The sequence below is a fragment of the Chenopodium quinoa genome, unplaced genomic scaffold (assembly GCF_001683475.1).
Source record: "Chenopodium quinoa cultivar QQ74 unplaced genomic scaffold, ASM168347v1, whole genome shotgun sequence".
Lineage (NCBI taxonomy): Eukaryota > Viridiplantae > Streptophyta > Magnoliopsida > Caryophyllales > Amaranthaceae > Chenopodium > Chenopodium quinoa.
The window spans coordinates 1,502,338-1,516,387 of record NW_018744757.1 but is presented as its reverse complement, the minus strand read 5'-3'; positions in this window follow the sequence as shown (position 1 = coordinate 1,516,387).

Genomic DNA, 14,050 nt, shown 5'->3' with positions numbered 1-14,050 from the left:
GGAAGCGCACCAAGTCGAGCCATGCATGGCCTCCTGGTGCGTGCTAGCGCACCATAGCTAGCAGTGTGCTAGCAGCCGCAAGCAACGCATGCTAGCAGCAGCTAGCAGCCGCAAGTCGTGCGTGCTAGCAACAGCTAGCGGCGCACACACGGGGCTGGGCTCTCGGCCAGGCTATGGCTGGGCCATAGGGTCGTGTAATAGGGGAGCAAGTGGGAGCATATGGAAGCAAGTAGGGTGAGGGACATGTGGCGCAAGGAGAGTATTGAGTGGGGAGCAAGTATGGTCCCCTACTCTCCATGTGGTCCTCACCACCCTTTACATATGATAGTGCCACTTGTTGATTTATTATTAGTTTGCTTGTTTATTTTAATTTAGCTTTAAAATAAACTGTGGAATTTGATGACTCCCACATTGATGGGATAGAAATTCCCACTCTCCCTCTTGCCTATAAATACCCATCTTGGGTTTTTGGGAAGAGTACTTGAGTAGGAGTTCAATAGAGCATTGCATTAGCAAAAACTCTTAAACTCACATAATACTCGGGTTTTGGTCGGACCTCGCTAACCTCGAGGTAACGGATCTAAAAGTCGCTAGTAGTTTTTGCAGGTGGAATTCCGTTGGAGGCTCGCGTATTTTCGGAGCTTAAAGCTTTCAAGTAAGAGCCCGACTTTGAGGGCGAAGCACGCTACAAAGGTAAATTCCGATTTTTATCCTTTTATGTTTATTTGTTATGCTTTATGGTTTTATTAATTGCGAGTGGTTCTTTGGGTCGGGGTTGTTTCCGCGGTAAGTTGGACTTACCAAACCCCAACAGCGGTATCGGAGCCTCGCTCGTTTATTTTTAAAATCATAATATTTTTCAAGGTATTTCTATGGCTTAATTTTCTGGTCTTGAAGTGCTAATTAGATTAGTAGCTCGTTTTATTTATTTTAACCTCATATTTAAGCTATCATCAGCCCCAAACCCAGATTTCGACCAAAAAATAGTGAATTTTGGGTGAAAAATGTGTTCTAGAAATCGTTTTATTCTTCCAGGAAACGGTTTTTAGCCAAAAAACAACCAGAAATGCACTTTTCGAGGGTTTTTTCGTTTTTACGAAAAATTTTAAGTCTTTCTAACCGTGAAAATTAATTGCATATTTATGGTGATTATGTAATTGGTTCAATACATATTTTATATGCAATTTAAACCTCTTTAGGCATGATTACTTGGTAGTAATTTGTGCTTGAAAGCTTGGTTTTATTTTTCACATAATTGCAAACTAATTGCATTAAGTGTGAAATTATTGTTCTTTGAGGCTTCCAAGTATTAAAGATTCAATCTTTAATTATGTTAAGTGATTGAAACTTTATGTTACTAAATTCCATGAATTTTTGTTAAACTTTGTTGATTTAATCATTTTTTAGTTGATTGGAATCATAGAAACTTTGTGATAGAAAATTTTTTATCTTCATATTGGAATATATATAATTTTTCAAGGATTCACAAGTATTAAAGTTGGAATCTTTATTGAACTTATGTTCATTTTTTCCAACTCCCAGTTATTTGTCAAAAACTCAAGATTAATTTAAATTAATTAAATTAATAGTGAGTAATTGCCCTCTTATTTTTGTTGCACCAAGTTACACCAATTTAATTAAAGAATGGTTCTTAGGAATTATTTTGGTTACATGCACTTTGAAAATTTTATTTTAAGTTAGACTTGTTTAAATTTTTCATTTTGCTCAATAAACTAGTTCTAAAATTAATTTAGAATTAATTAAAATGTCACGGAAAATTTGGGATCAAAATCTTGAGGCTATGGCACACAAATCAAGGCATAAGCACCCTTAGCTAGCCGGGCTACATAGCAGCCCGCATGTGGCTGCCAAGGGGCTGCCATGTGTGTGCTTGCAGCCAAGTCGTGGCTGGTGCACACAGCCACAAGCAGCAGCACGGCAGCAGCATCACAACGGCAACACGCTGCCTTATGCGTGCGTGTGTGCGTGTTGTGTTGCGTGGTGTGTTGGGCTGCTGTGGCGCGAGGGTAATGGCACGAGCATAGTGTACTTGGACTTGGTGCATGCGTCGTGTAATAGGGAATATGCGTAGACGTTGCTTGCGAAGCAATGTAGTGCAATGAGTTCGTACAACATGGCCATCAAGGGCCACGTTATTGATGTGTGAAAGTTCGCTGCGCTGAAGTGGGCGGTGTAACGGTTAGCGACATCGGGCCCACTCCCACATTCATTAAGCATCAAACGGTTGTGCGGAATGTGAGCACTCCATGTCTTAGTGCTAGGCACTTAGACATTTTGGACTACGTAATTTTTTGCTTAAATTGTCGTTTTGATTATTTTATTAATCTAATTTGGTTTTAATTATTTTAATAAATTTTGAAGGCTAGGCCTCGGTTTTGAGAGGCATTGGCAAAATTTTATTTTGACAAACTTTGGGTGTTACCGGCTTAATTAATTGGATTAATTAAGTTGGATGCGGAATTTAGTGGGAGCTTCAAATGTTAATTGCGCTTATTTACATAATCGGTTAAAACAACTTTGACTAGTTTTAATTAGGCGTGTTAATTGGATTAACCACCTAAATTAGTTACTAGTTCACGCGTATTTATGCATTGGTACTTGTTTATCGTTGTAATATGCATGGGCCATTCACAGATAGTGAATGGATGAATGGAATGTATATTCTCTCACAGGTTTTATGAAATGGCAACTAGTGGGGCCCGATTTGAATAGAAAATACGGACTGCGATCCGTGATGTATTTTTGTAAATCTAAATACAGTCTGTGTACCGTTGAGTATTTTTGTACCTTAATATTTAGATTAGTCCTAATCATAGATACTAGTAGTTGCATTTAATTATGGTCAAGTCTTGAAGATGGAGGTTCTTGGAAGACGTAGCCATGAAGTTGCAAATGAAGACCTTTTGAAGATTTGAAGATCTCAAGGGGTCATGCTAGTTGCCAAATGCATCTATATTTATGTTTTTCGATATATATATATATATATATATATATATATATATATATATATATATATATATATATATGTTTATGTATATGTATTATATGTTAGAAGCATGTTTAGGATTTTGAATGTTGTGATGATTAAGTTCAATAAAATCAACCAACATAGAAACCCTAGGTCCCTAATTATTGAGTAAAACTTGCCATTCTAAAACAACACTTACCAACCGAACGACGGTAGTGGTGGGCTACGCTAAAGCGAGGCATCACTACCTCTCCTAGGAGCGTAAGGCATACCGGGTATGCAAGTTGGTTTTGGTTGTACTCAATGATATGAGTGATGGAGTCCTAACATGTCGTGGCAAAGTGCATAAATTGTTGAGAGAGCATTAGATGCGACGATTTATTCAACCAAGAGTGGCTTGGAGCCATTAGCAAAGCGTTGCTTATCTTAGGAGATTGAGTGTTAAGACAAGCCAAAGCATGCTTAACCACTCTTTGTTTCTTCGGATCTTGGAATCGACTTATTCTCACCCAAAATGGGGACAACTTTAAATGTGTGAATAAGACGTTTTAAATAAGTTTGATTAAAAATGCATGAATTCAATCTTATTTAAATATCATGAATTGTTTTTCATTTCAAAATTATTTCAAATGTAGAATCATGTCTTCAACTATCGACAACAATCTTATGTTCCCAGAACTTCCCGAGAATTTATCATTTACCTTGAATTTGGTAAACTTCAAGGAATGGGAAGAGGAACTCCGTTTGACCCTCCGCAATTGCTACCTAGAGCATATCTTGGATACGCCCATCCCGAGTTTCTACTCAAAAGGGATTATGAGCGATATGGCTCATGAGGAGTGAAGTTATGATTGCAAGAGAGTCTCTCGACTCATGGCAAACTCCATTCTGGAACAGTGGAAGAATAAATTCTCCCACTACCTTCCGGATGTACTTCTCATGGCTCTAGAAGATGTGGTCAATTTGAGGGTAACAAAGAGTGATAAGGGCAACTATGATGGACTCGTGGAAGAAGTGACTAGGTCATTGTCTAACATGAGGATCAAGCCACCGCAAGATGGATGTCTTAGCAAAGAAAGGCAAGAAGTATGGGCTAGGGTCTATTGTAACACCCCCAAATCTCCCTCTACGGAAATACCAGTATAATACGTATAATTATATCGTAGAGATAGACTTGGGTGTATTACCGCCGCGTGATTACGCAAGGCTACTCAAAATACTTAACTCAACAACAAAACTTGCAGCGGAAACTCAACTTTCTTTTATTAATACTTGTAAAAATAGTAACGTTGTTATGAGTGTTCAAAAATAAAGACAAGAGCAACATTCCTAAACTAGGTGAAGCAAATCCCTTGACTCCCATATGCTCATTCATGACTCCACTTGAAAATAGTCAACACTACTTACCATTACGGTAAACAGGGCGAACCAAAACAAATAAGAAATACGAATTAGCAAAATATGCTAAGTACGATAAGTGCAAGATAGTGTAAACTCAATTTATTTGCAAACATGCTTTTAAAACCAATTCCAATAATTAATCCAATAAATTCAAAACTCATTATTCAAAAATCGATTCCAATGACTCAATATTCAAAATAATAGTTAATAAAACCAATTCCTTTATTAAGAACCAATTCCTTTATTAAGAACCAATTCCTTTTAATCCAATTCCTCACCCAAGTGTGCACACCCCCCAAGCTAGTCTCCTTATATTACAAGGCTATTCTTGAGGAAAACCCGGTCATACAAAGTCCAAGGCCTTATCAATAAACCAAATCCGCATAGTGGGATTACTAACATGCTTATAAAGCATTAATAAAAATAATTCAATGGTTGAATAAATCCTTTTAATATTCAATAGTTCCCAATACTATTTAAACACGATAAGTAATCCAAACCATTCAAAACATGATTTAAAAATCAATCATTCAAATAAATACCTTCAAACATAATTTATTTCAAAATCAATTTAATTCAATCACCAATCAAATCATGTAAAACATGTTATTTAAACCAAATACTTTCAAAGGTATCTAGCAACCTAAACGTACCTTGATCCTTGTTAGAAAAACACCACAAAAAGAACCTCAAGAACCTTGATTGAACACTCCCTACAAATAAATATAACCTTAATCAATATAAAGTTAACAAATAATCACAAATAATTAAATTATAACCTCCCAACTATATGTACATGAACCTTTCAACATAAACATTATTAAAAATCTGATTTTATATAATTAAAAATACTCATAATAATTATATATAAATCCCCCATAATAATAATAATAATAATAATAATAATAATAATAATAATAATAATAATAATAATAATAATAATAATAATAATAATAATTGAATAAGAGAAGAGAATAAGAAAAGATAAGAAACAAAGGAAAAGAGAAGAATTGGATTTACGTTGGAAAGAATAGGCAGAACTTGCAGAGGTCATAACTCCTTCAATATAACTCCGAATTGGGTGATTCTTGAACCTAACCTCAAGGATTTTTTGAGAGGAACATTTTTTTGCAAAACTTCATACCCCAAAACTGACCATAAGTGTCCGAAAATTGGCTTCAAAGATGAACGGGATGATTTGTGTAAAAAGAGGAGAAGAAAAGTAGAGAACTGGTGTGAATAAGTGGGAAGAATTAAGGGTCTATTTATAGTGTTGAGGGTGTAGAAAGGATAGAGATTAAGGTGGAGTGAGATTAGAATAAGAATATGATAATTTTAAGTTTGCTAAATGAATTTGATTAACATTTGGTCTAGATTAGTAGGTTGGTTAAAAGTTAAGAAAAATTAAATGGATACACATATGGTTTGGAAAAGAAAGATAGGAACAAGATGAGATACAGAATTAGAGGTTAAGTCAAATAATTATTAACAAAATAAGGTGATAAAATCACTCTTAAAAACATGATAAGCTCACGTTCACAAAAATTTCTATTTTTTTTTAATAAAAAACAAAAATCATAATAAAATAATTGAATAAATAAATATTTTAGATAATATCAAAATTAGTTAAATACATAATGTATATTAGATATTTCTCTTGAAATAGTTAGTATAATAAAGTATGGACTGACCTTGAAAAAAAAAATAATTAAACCTATATTATTAATTTAGAAATCCAAAAATATATTCAAATGATTAAATACTTATATTTGACGCCAAAATTCAAATATTATTTTGGAAAAATGGAAAAGAAAAATCCAACCTTTGCACTTTTTTCTCCTAAAAATCCAACCTTCATTTTATTCCTCAAAAATCCAACCTTTATACCCCTCCTTCTCCAACAGATCCATTACATGTTCATGACCGGTTTTTACAAGTTACATGCCACGTGTCAGCTATTAATAGGTCAATTATTTTTTAATAATTAAAAAACAAAAAAAAAAATTAGGAAAAAAAAAAAACAGAAACCCAGCTAGCCCCACCCTCCTTCCCTGACCACCCACCGGCCACCGGAACATAGCAACCTCAATACCCTCTCCACCGGAAAACCCACACCACCTCCCACCGGCACACACGTTACCCACAAGGCCACAGTCACTAATTCGCCACCTACAATCACAATCCCCAAATTAAACGCCGACCGACTACCCCTATCCCCTTTCCCCTTTAGCCTGACCTCCCCCTTACCCCGTCGCGCAACCCCAACGAAGCAAACTGCGAAGCAAACTCCTTCTCCAACGATTTGGCGCTGGGTGGTAATTGTAGTGGAGTCCGGCAACCGAAGCAGTTAACTAGCATCATCATTGTGCGTAATGTAAAGGGGGAGTCTTGAATTTAAACTTTTTTTATTTTTTGATGATTAAATTTAATTTTGATTTTTTTGGGTGTTGTGTGATTTGGGTGTAATTATTTTGGGAGAAAATGGTAGTTGACTGAATATGGGTAAATTGATGCAGCGGTGGTGGGAATGGGTGGAGCACTGGTGGTGTTTGCGGGAAGGAGAGAGAAAAGAAAAAAAATTACTGTTGGTGAATCGAAATGTGTGGTGGCGGATTTGGTGTTGTGTGGGCTGTCGGAGCCTCGGAGGCGCAGTGTCGGAGGGTTGTTGTGTGGTGGCGGAATAGGTGGCAAGGCAGCTGATGGTTGTTTTCGTTTTTTTAGGAGAGGAGAGAGAAAGAGGATGAGTGAGAAGGGAAAGTGAGAGAATAAAAAAAAAATAACCCGGTTAAAAGGTTAAAGGTCAAATGGATCTGTCGGAGAAGGAGGGGTATAAAGGTTGGATTTTTGAGGAATAAAATGAAGGTTGGATGTTTAGGAGAAAAAAGTGCAAAGGTTGGATTTTTCTTTTCCATTTTTCCTATTATTTCGGCTCCAAATAATGAATTTACTAAAATACCCTTTTTATTCTTAATTAATTAATTAGAAAATACGTATCAAAATATGGGGTATTACATCTATAGTGCAAGACTTAGACCCGGGATGCCACTTCAAGCCCATGTGCAAAAGATGACAAGGTTATTTAACCATCTGGAACTGATTGGTAAACCGGTGGAGGATGAGCAAGCGGCTCATATGCTTTTAAGCTCACTCCACTCGGGATACGTTGCAATTAAGATGCGACTTACCAACAATCGGAACAAACTATCTTACAAGGAAGTTGTCCAAGAGCTCCAAAAAACCTATTCTTGCAAGGCGGCTAAGTTTGCTCTAAGGCTCAAGAAAAAGGAGTTCAAAAACAAGGCAAAGATGCGCTGCTTCTATTGTAGTAAGCAAGTCCACTACAAAAGAGAATGTAGCAAGTATCTGGAAGATGAGGCAAGAGGAAAGAAAGCCTCAATCTCAGGTATCATCTAGACACTTGAAAATAAGCAATTTATAAGGTATTAGATACCGAAAAATTGACTCATTTTATGCTCTTATTTCAGGAACGAAATGAGCGGTGTTTTTTTCAAGTGGTCATGAGTACACAAGTGGAAGATGAAGAAAATCTATCCAAAAAAAGCATGTAATCTCATGTATTTTGTCTAAATTCTAAAACTTGTTAAGTTTTATCTACCATATTTGATCTTGCGACATTGGACGTCATTTTAACCTTGATCACAAGACCTTTTGTTTAAATGTCTTGTTTACATTTAAATTACACCTTTTGTGTGTTTAGACAAAAAAAATTTATGATACTAACAAAAGAGCTAAGACCATGGAGTCAAACTAAACTTACTTGTGGCATTATCGTCTTGGCAACATTAACATCAAACGCATCAAGAGACTTCTACAGGAAGGTGTTCTTAACTCTTTCGATTTAGAATCGTTTGAGAATTGCGAGGGATGTTTATTAGGCAAGATGATTAAACAGCCATTCTCCAATTTGGGAAAAAGGGTAGGAGACTTATTAGGTCTAATACACACTGATGTATGTGAACCAATGAGCTCCACCACAAAGAATGGACACCGATGTTTTATCACCTTCACAGATGACTATAGAAGATATGGTTATGCCTACCTAATGTCGCATAAATCTGAATCGTTTGAAAAGTTCAAAGAATTTCAGATTGAAGTTGAAAATCAACTAGGCAAGAAAATAAAAGCCCTTCGATCGGATCGAGGTGGTGAATACTTGAGCCAAGAATTCGATGACCATCTGAAAGAAAAGGGTATACTTTCAGAATTGACACCTCTAGGAACTCCACAATGGAACGGAGTATCCGAAAGGAGAAATCGAACCTTGTTAGACATGGTACGATCAACAATGGGCCTTAGTGATCTTCCTATCTCTTTCTAGGGGGACATGCACTTCTAACTGCGGCACTAACACTGAACCGTGCACCATCAAAAGCTGTAGAAAAGACTCCATATGAATTATGGACAAAGAAACCTCCTAGGTTGTCTTTTCTACATATATGGGGATGCGAAGCATATTTCAAGAAATTAATTTCTGACAAACTTCATCCCAAATCTGATAAGGTTTACTTTGTGGGCTACCCAAAAGAAATCAAAGGGTATTACTTCTAAAACAAATCGGAGAACAAAGTGTTTGTTGCTCGCGATGGTGTCTTTTTGGAGAAGGAACACCTTTCCAAAATGACAAGTGGGAGGAAAATCGAACTCGACAAAGTTCGTGAGGATGAGAAACAAAATCAGAATGACAGTCAAAGTGCTCAAACAGCATATGTTGACGCAGGTCAAAATGATCAAAATGTGCAAAGTCAAACCGATAATACAAATGCTCAATCCATTACCCTAAGTAGGTCTCAGAGGCCGAGAGTTCAACCTGATAGATATCTTGGTTTATTATTAACCGAGAATCAGGACATCCTGATCATGGATGGAGATGAACCGGCAACCTACAAGCAAGCGATGGCAAGCACCGACTCTGCTAAATGGCAAGAGGCTATGAGATTTGAAATGGATTCCATGTATGAAAATCAAGTCTGGGACTTGGTTGACTTACCCGAAGGTTATACACCTATCGGTTGTAAGTGGATTTTCAAGATGAAAACCGACAAATTTGGAAATGTATTCATTTACAAAGCTAGATTGGTGGCAAAAGGTTACAGACAAGTTCGTGGTATCAATTACGATGCCTTTTCACCAGTCGCAATGCTTAAATCCGTTCGGATCCTCCTAGCGATTGCTGCATATTACAATTATAAAATATGGAAGATGGACGTCAAAACCGCCTTCCTTAATGGTATATTGGAAGAAACTGTGTATATGACACAGCCTGAAGGTTTTCTCAACCAAAACAATGCTGGGAAAGTTTGTAAGCTTAAGAAGACCATTTATGGACTAAAGTAAGCAAGTAAGCAGCAAAAGTTGGAATCTGCGATTCGATGAAGCCATCGGTAAGTTTGGCTTTATCTAGAATCCAGATGAATCTTGTGTTTACAAGAAGGTCAGTGGGAGTGACATCGCCTTCCTAGTCTTATATGTCGATGACATATTGCTCATTGGAAATAGCATTCCGCTGCTAGAGTCTGTAAAGGCCTGGCTTGGAAAATGCTTCTCAATGAAAGACTTAGGAGAGGCTCTGTACATACTAGGCATCAAGATCTATAGGGATAGATCAAAAAGGATGATTAGATTGAGTCAAATTACTTATATTGATAAGGTACTTGCTCGATTTGGCATGGAGGAGGCCAAGATAAGTCACCTGCCAATGTCACATGGCATAACCCTAAGCAAGAAGCAGTGTCCACAGACCCTTGATGAGCGGGTAAGAATGAATCAGATTCCATATGCTTTGCTTATTGGATCGATCATGTATGCCATGATATGTACTAGGCCAGATATATCGTATGCCTTAAGTGCTACGAGCCGTTACCAATCAGATCCAGGAGAGGCCCATTGGACTGCAGCCAAGAATATCCTAAAGTACCTGAAAAGGAACAAGGATAAATTCCTGGTGTATGGTTGTTCGGAGGAATTAGTTGTGGAAGGTTATACCGACGCAAGATTCCAGACCGACAGAGACGATTGATGAGTCTATTTTATATATATTTTTATTCCCCGTCCCACGGTCATATTTGTGCTTATTTGAGCTCTACGGAGCTATTTTTATTACTAACATATGTTTTCTAGTGTTTTTGTAGAGTTGGTATTATTTTATAGGAATTTGCAGATTTATGACGATTCTCGATCCTATTGAGCCACTACAAAGATAATGGAGTCGGATCGTATTTTATGACTGTATATATTGAGATCAAGGCCGAGCTAAAGGAATTTAGTTCGATGATTTAATGAAGAGGTCAAAGGTTTTAATACTTTTATTCACGTACCAAATCATTATCATGGACCATGTGAAGCATGGAAATAAATTGGACCGAGGTAATTAAGCCCAAGTCGAAACCTACGAAGCCTGGTAAATGGATAGGCTCGATCTCCTTGGGCCCTACTCCAGCTGACCGATTTTAATGCCTTGCACCATTTTCACGCAACTTTTGTCGGTGGAGATTAAAAGTTAAGTTGATTGGAAATCAACTTGTTTTTCCTTCCTTATAAAAGGAGGAAGTACATAGGTTTTAGAGGAGGAGTTTTTAGTGAGTAGTTTTAGTTTTTAGCTTTTCAATAGTTTTAGTGGGATTGCATGATTGATTAGTTTCTTAGTTGAATTTATTTACGGAACTTTTGCTTTTAGTGTTTTTTTGGTTTTATTTACTTCCCTTATTTTAGTAGATATATGTTTTTACGAAGCTTTTATTTATTTTCATTAATATTCTTGACTTTTAGTTATTAGTTTTAGTTTTTACTGTTCGTATTCAAGCTTTCACTATTATTACTCTCATATTAGTTTTATTATTATTGTTTATTTATGCTTCCTTTAGTTGTTTTGTTTAGTTTAGTTTTATAGTAGTTTATTTCTAGGGTTGTGGGGATCCATAAATAATATGAAGGGGTGATTTATTATTGTTGATTGTTAATGTTTTACATTAATTTTCTATTGATTGATTTAATGTTATGCAATTAGATTAGCGCTGGTTTAATTGTATGAGTTACGCAACATTGGTTCGAGATTCGAGAGATGAGAATTGATGTTTAGGCTTAGTGTCAATAGGCGGGTTGATTTATAAATGGTTAGGTCGAGATTCGAGAGATGAGATTTAATACCGGTAAATTAATTCTGTGATTGTAATGCGTAGCGAAAGCCCTTTATGATCTGGTTAATTGTTGCATTGATGATTAATTATTATGTTTTACCCTGGAGTATTATTTATTGGTGAACATATGCCCTAGGTCTTTTATTCATTGATTTCCTCCTACTTTTATTTCTCCCCACTTTTATTCTTCGTAGTATAATTCCTTTAAATAACAACAACTCTTGGTTACTTTAATAATTTATATTATAATAATTAATTAGGAATAGAAAGACTTGTTTCCCTGTGGATTCGACCCTACTTCCCTATCTACATTAGTTAGAGGATTTAGGAATTACTTTTGATTAGGTAATACGACTTTAGCCCGTCAACGATTTCAAATCGCAATTTGGATATGTGTTCTGTATGAATGGAGGAGCGTTTAGTTGGAAGAGTGTCAAGCAGAGTACAACTGCAGATTCTACAACTAAAGCCGAGTACTTAGCAGCTGCTGAAGCGGCTAAGGAGGCTGTTTGGATTCGAAAGTTCGTTGGCGAACTTGATGTTGTACCCTCCATAAAGGGTCCAATAGACCTCTATTGTGACAACAATGGAGATATTGCTCAGGCCACAGAGCTAAGGGAACATCATAAAGTCAAACATGTCAAACGGCGGTTTCACAAGATTCAAGAATGGAAATCAGAAGGTGAAATCAGAATTTGCAAAGTTGGAACGGATGACAATGTAGCCGATCCACTTACTAAACCTTTGCCTCAAGTGAAGCACAACAAGCACGTTGAGGCAATGGGAATCAAGCATGTAGGAGACTGGCTTTGATTTCCTTGTTTAGCGTTTTAGTTAAAATTTTGAACATTTAATGTAAGACACTAAGAAAAACCATTCAAGTTTTGGAGTAATATAAATTTCATGCAATATTTTATCACTCCGTTTGCTATTTAATTGTGGTTTAGGATTAAATAATGAGTCCATTCGATTCTTGGAATATTCAAAATAGGGTATCAAGACCAGTTTTGGTAAGGAAACACCTATTAAGTGAACGTTGAATATTATAATCGAAAATCATCCCTTATCAAGGTCATTTAAACGATGGACGATTAATGACCAATTTAGATTAGTGTGTAGTTTGATTTATAGCACCGTTTCTTATGCCACGAGGACATGATTGTCATAAATCATTTGCACAGGTATTGGTTTAGAACCATACTGGATCGGCCTATGAGAATACTTTAAGAGATTAAAAACGTCATAAGTATACTTCTCATTATGGCTATCGGAACCTATTTCCTCAACCATGAGTATTGTGAGTTCTCTTGTTTGATTACTAGTCCGCTTTGATGTTGTCAACGTCTGCCGTAATAGGGGAATATAACGGCAACACTCGGGCGGGTAGGTCCTCTCAGTAAGAGGAACTACATTACAAGACTGGGAATGTCCCCCTTGTAAAATAGGGAACATGTCTTTGTTGTATACAAGGCCTCTCGTAGAGCGAGAATGAGAAAATGCATGGCCGTGCTCGGATGGATTTTAGAAATCATCTCTTTATTGACAGTCGGACTCGGAATCGAGAAACACTTATGGATGTAATAAGGACAAAATAATCTTACCTTATAGTTCATGAAGAGACATTAAGCGACATAGGAAAAAGGATGTACACTAAATGCGCACTTGTCCCGAAGGACAAGTGGGAGATTGAAAGGAATGGTGTCTTTTGAACAAGTGTACTATTCCGTTAGTGAGTTATGAATTATTAGAAAGCTAATATATTCAGTAAGGTTAAATGATCGGAATGCCTAGGTGGAGGCCGCTTCCGATCAGTAATATTAATGCATAATTAATATTACAGCTTAACCTTGATTGAACCCTTCGGGTCACACCCTTAGCAGTAAAAGAACCGACTCGACGAATTAATTCGGAAGAAATTAATTCGTCGCCCGAGTATTAAATATTTAGACGTCGGAAATTTGAGCTTAGAGTGTCGAAGCCGAGCGTTAGAAGTCGAGTCAAAAATAATAAATGACGTGACGCGCAGATAATAATATATTGCCAATATTTCCCAATATACCCCTAGCATCGGAATGCCCCGAGCTTCCGAGTGCTAGGGGCAAAAATATCCTAGCATAGGTGGCTAGCAAGCGCACCAAGTCGAGCCATGCATGGCCGACTGGTGCGTGCTAGCGCACCATAGCTAGCAACGTGCTAGCAGCCGCAAGCAACGCATGCTAGCAGCAGCTAGCCGCTGCAAGCATGCGTGCTAGCAGCAGGTAGCTGCCGCAAGCCGTGCGTGCTAGCAACAGCTAGCAGCGCACGAACGGGGCTGGGCTTCAGTCGAGCTGTGGCTGGGCCATGTGGCCGTGTAATAGGGGAGAAAGTGGGAGCATATGGAAGCAAGTGGGGTGAGGGACATGTGGCGCAATGAGAGTATTGAGTGGGGAGCAAATATGGTCCCCTACTCTCCATGTGGTCCTCACCACCCTTTACATATGATCGTGTCACTTATAGATTTATTATT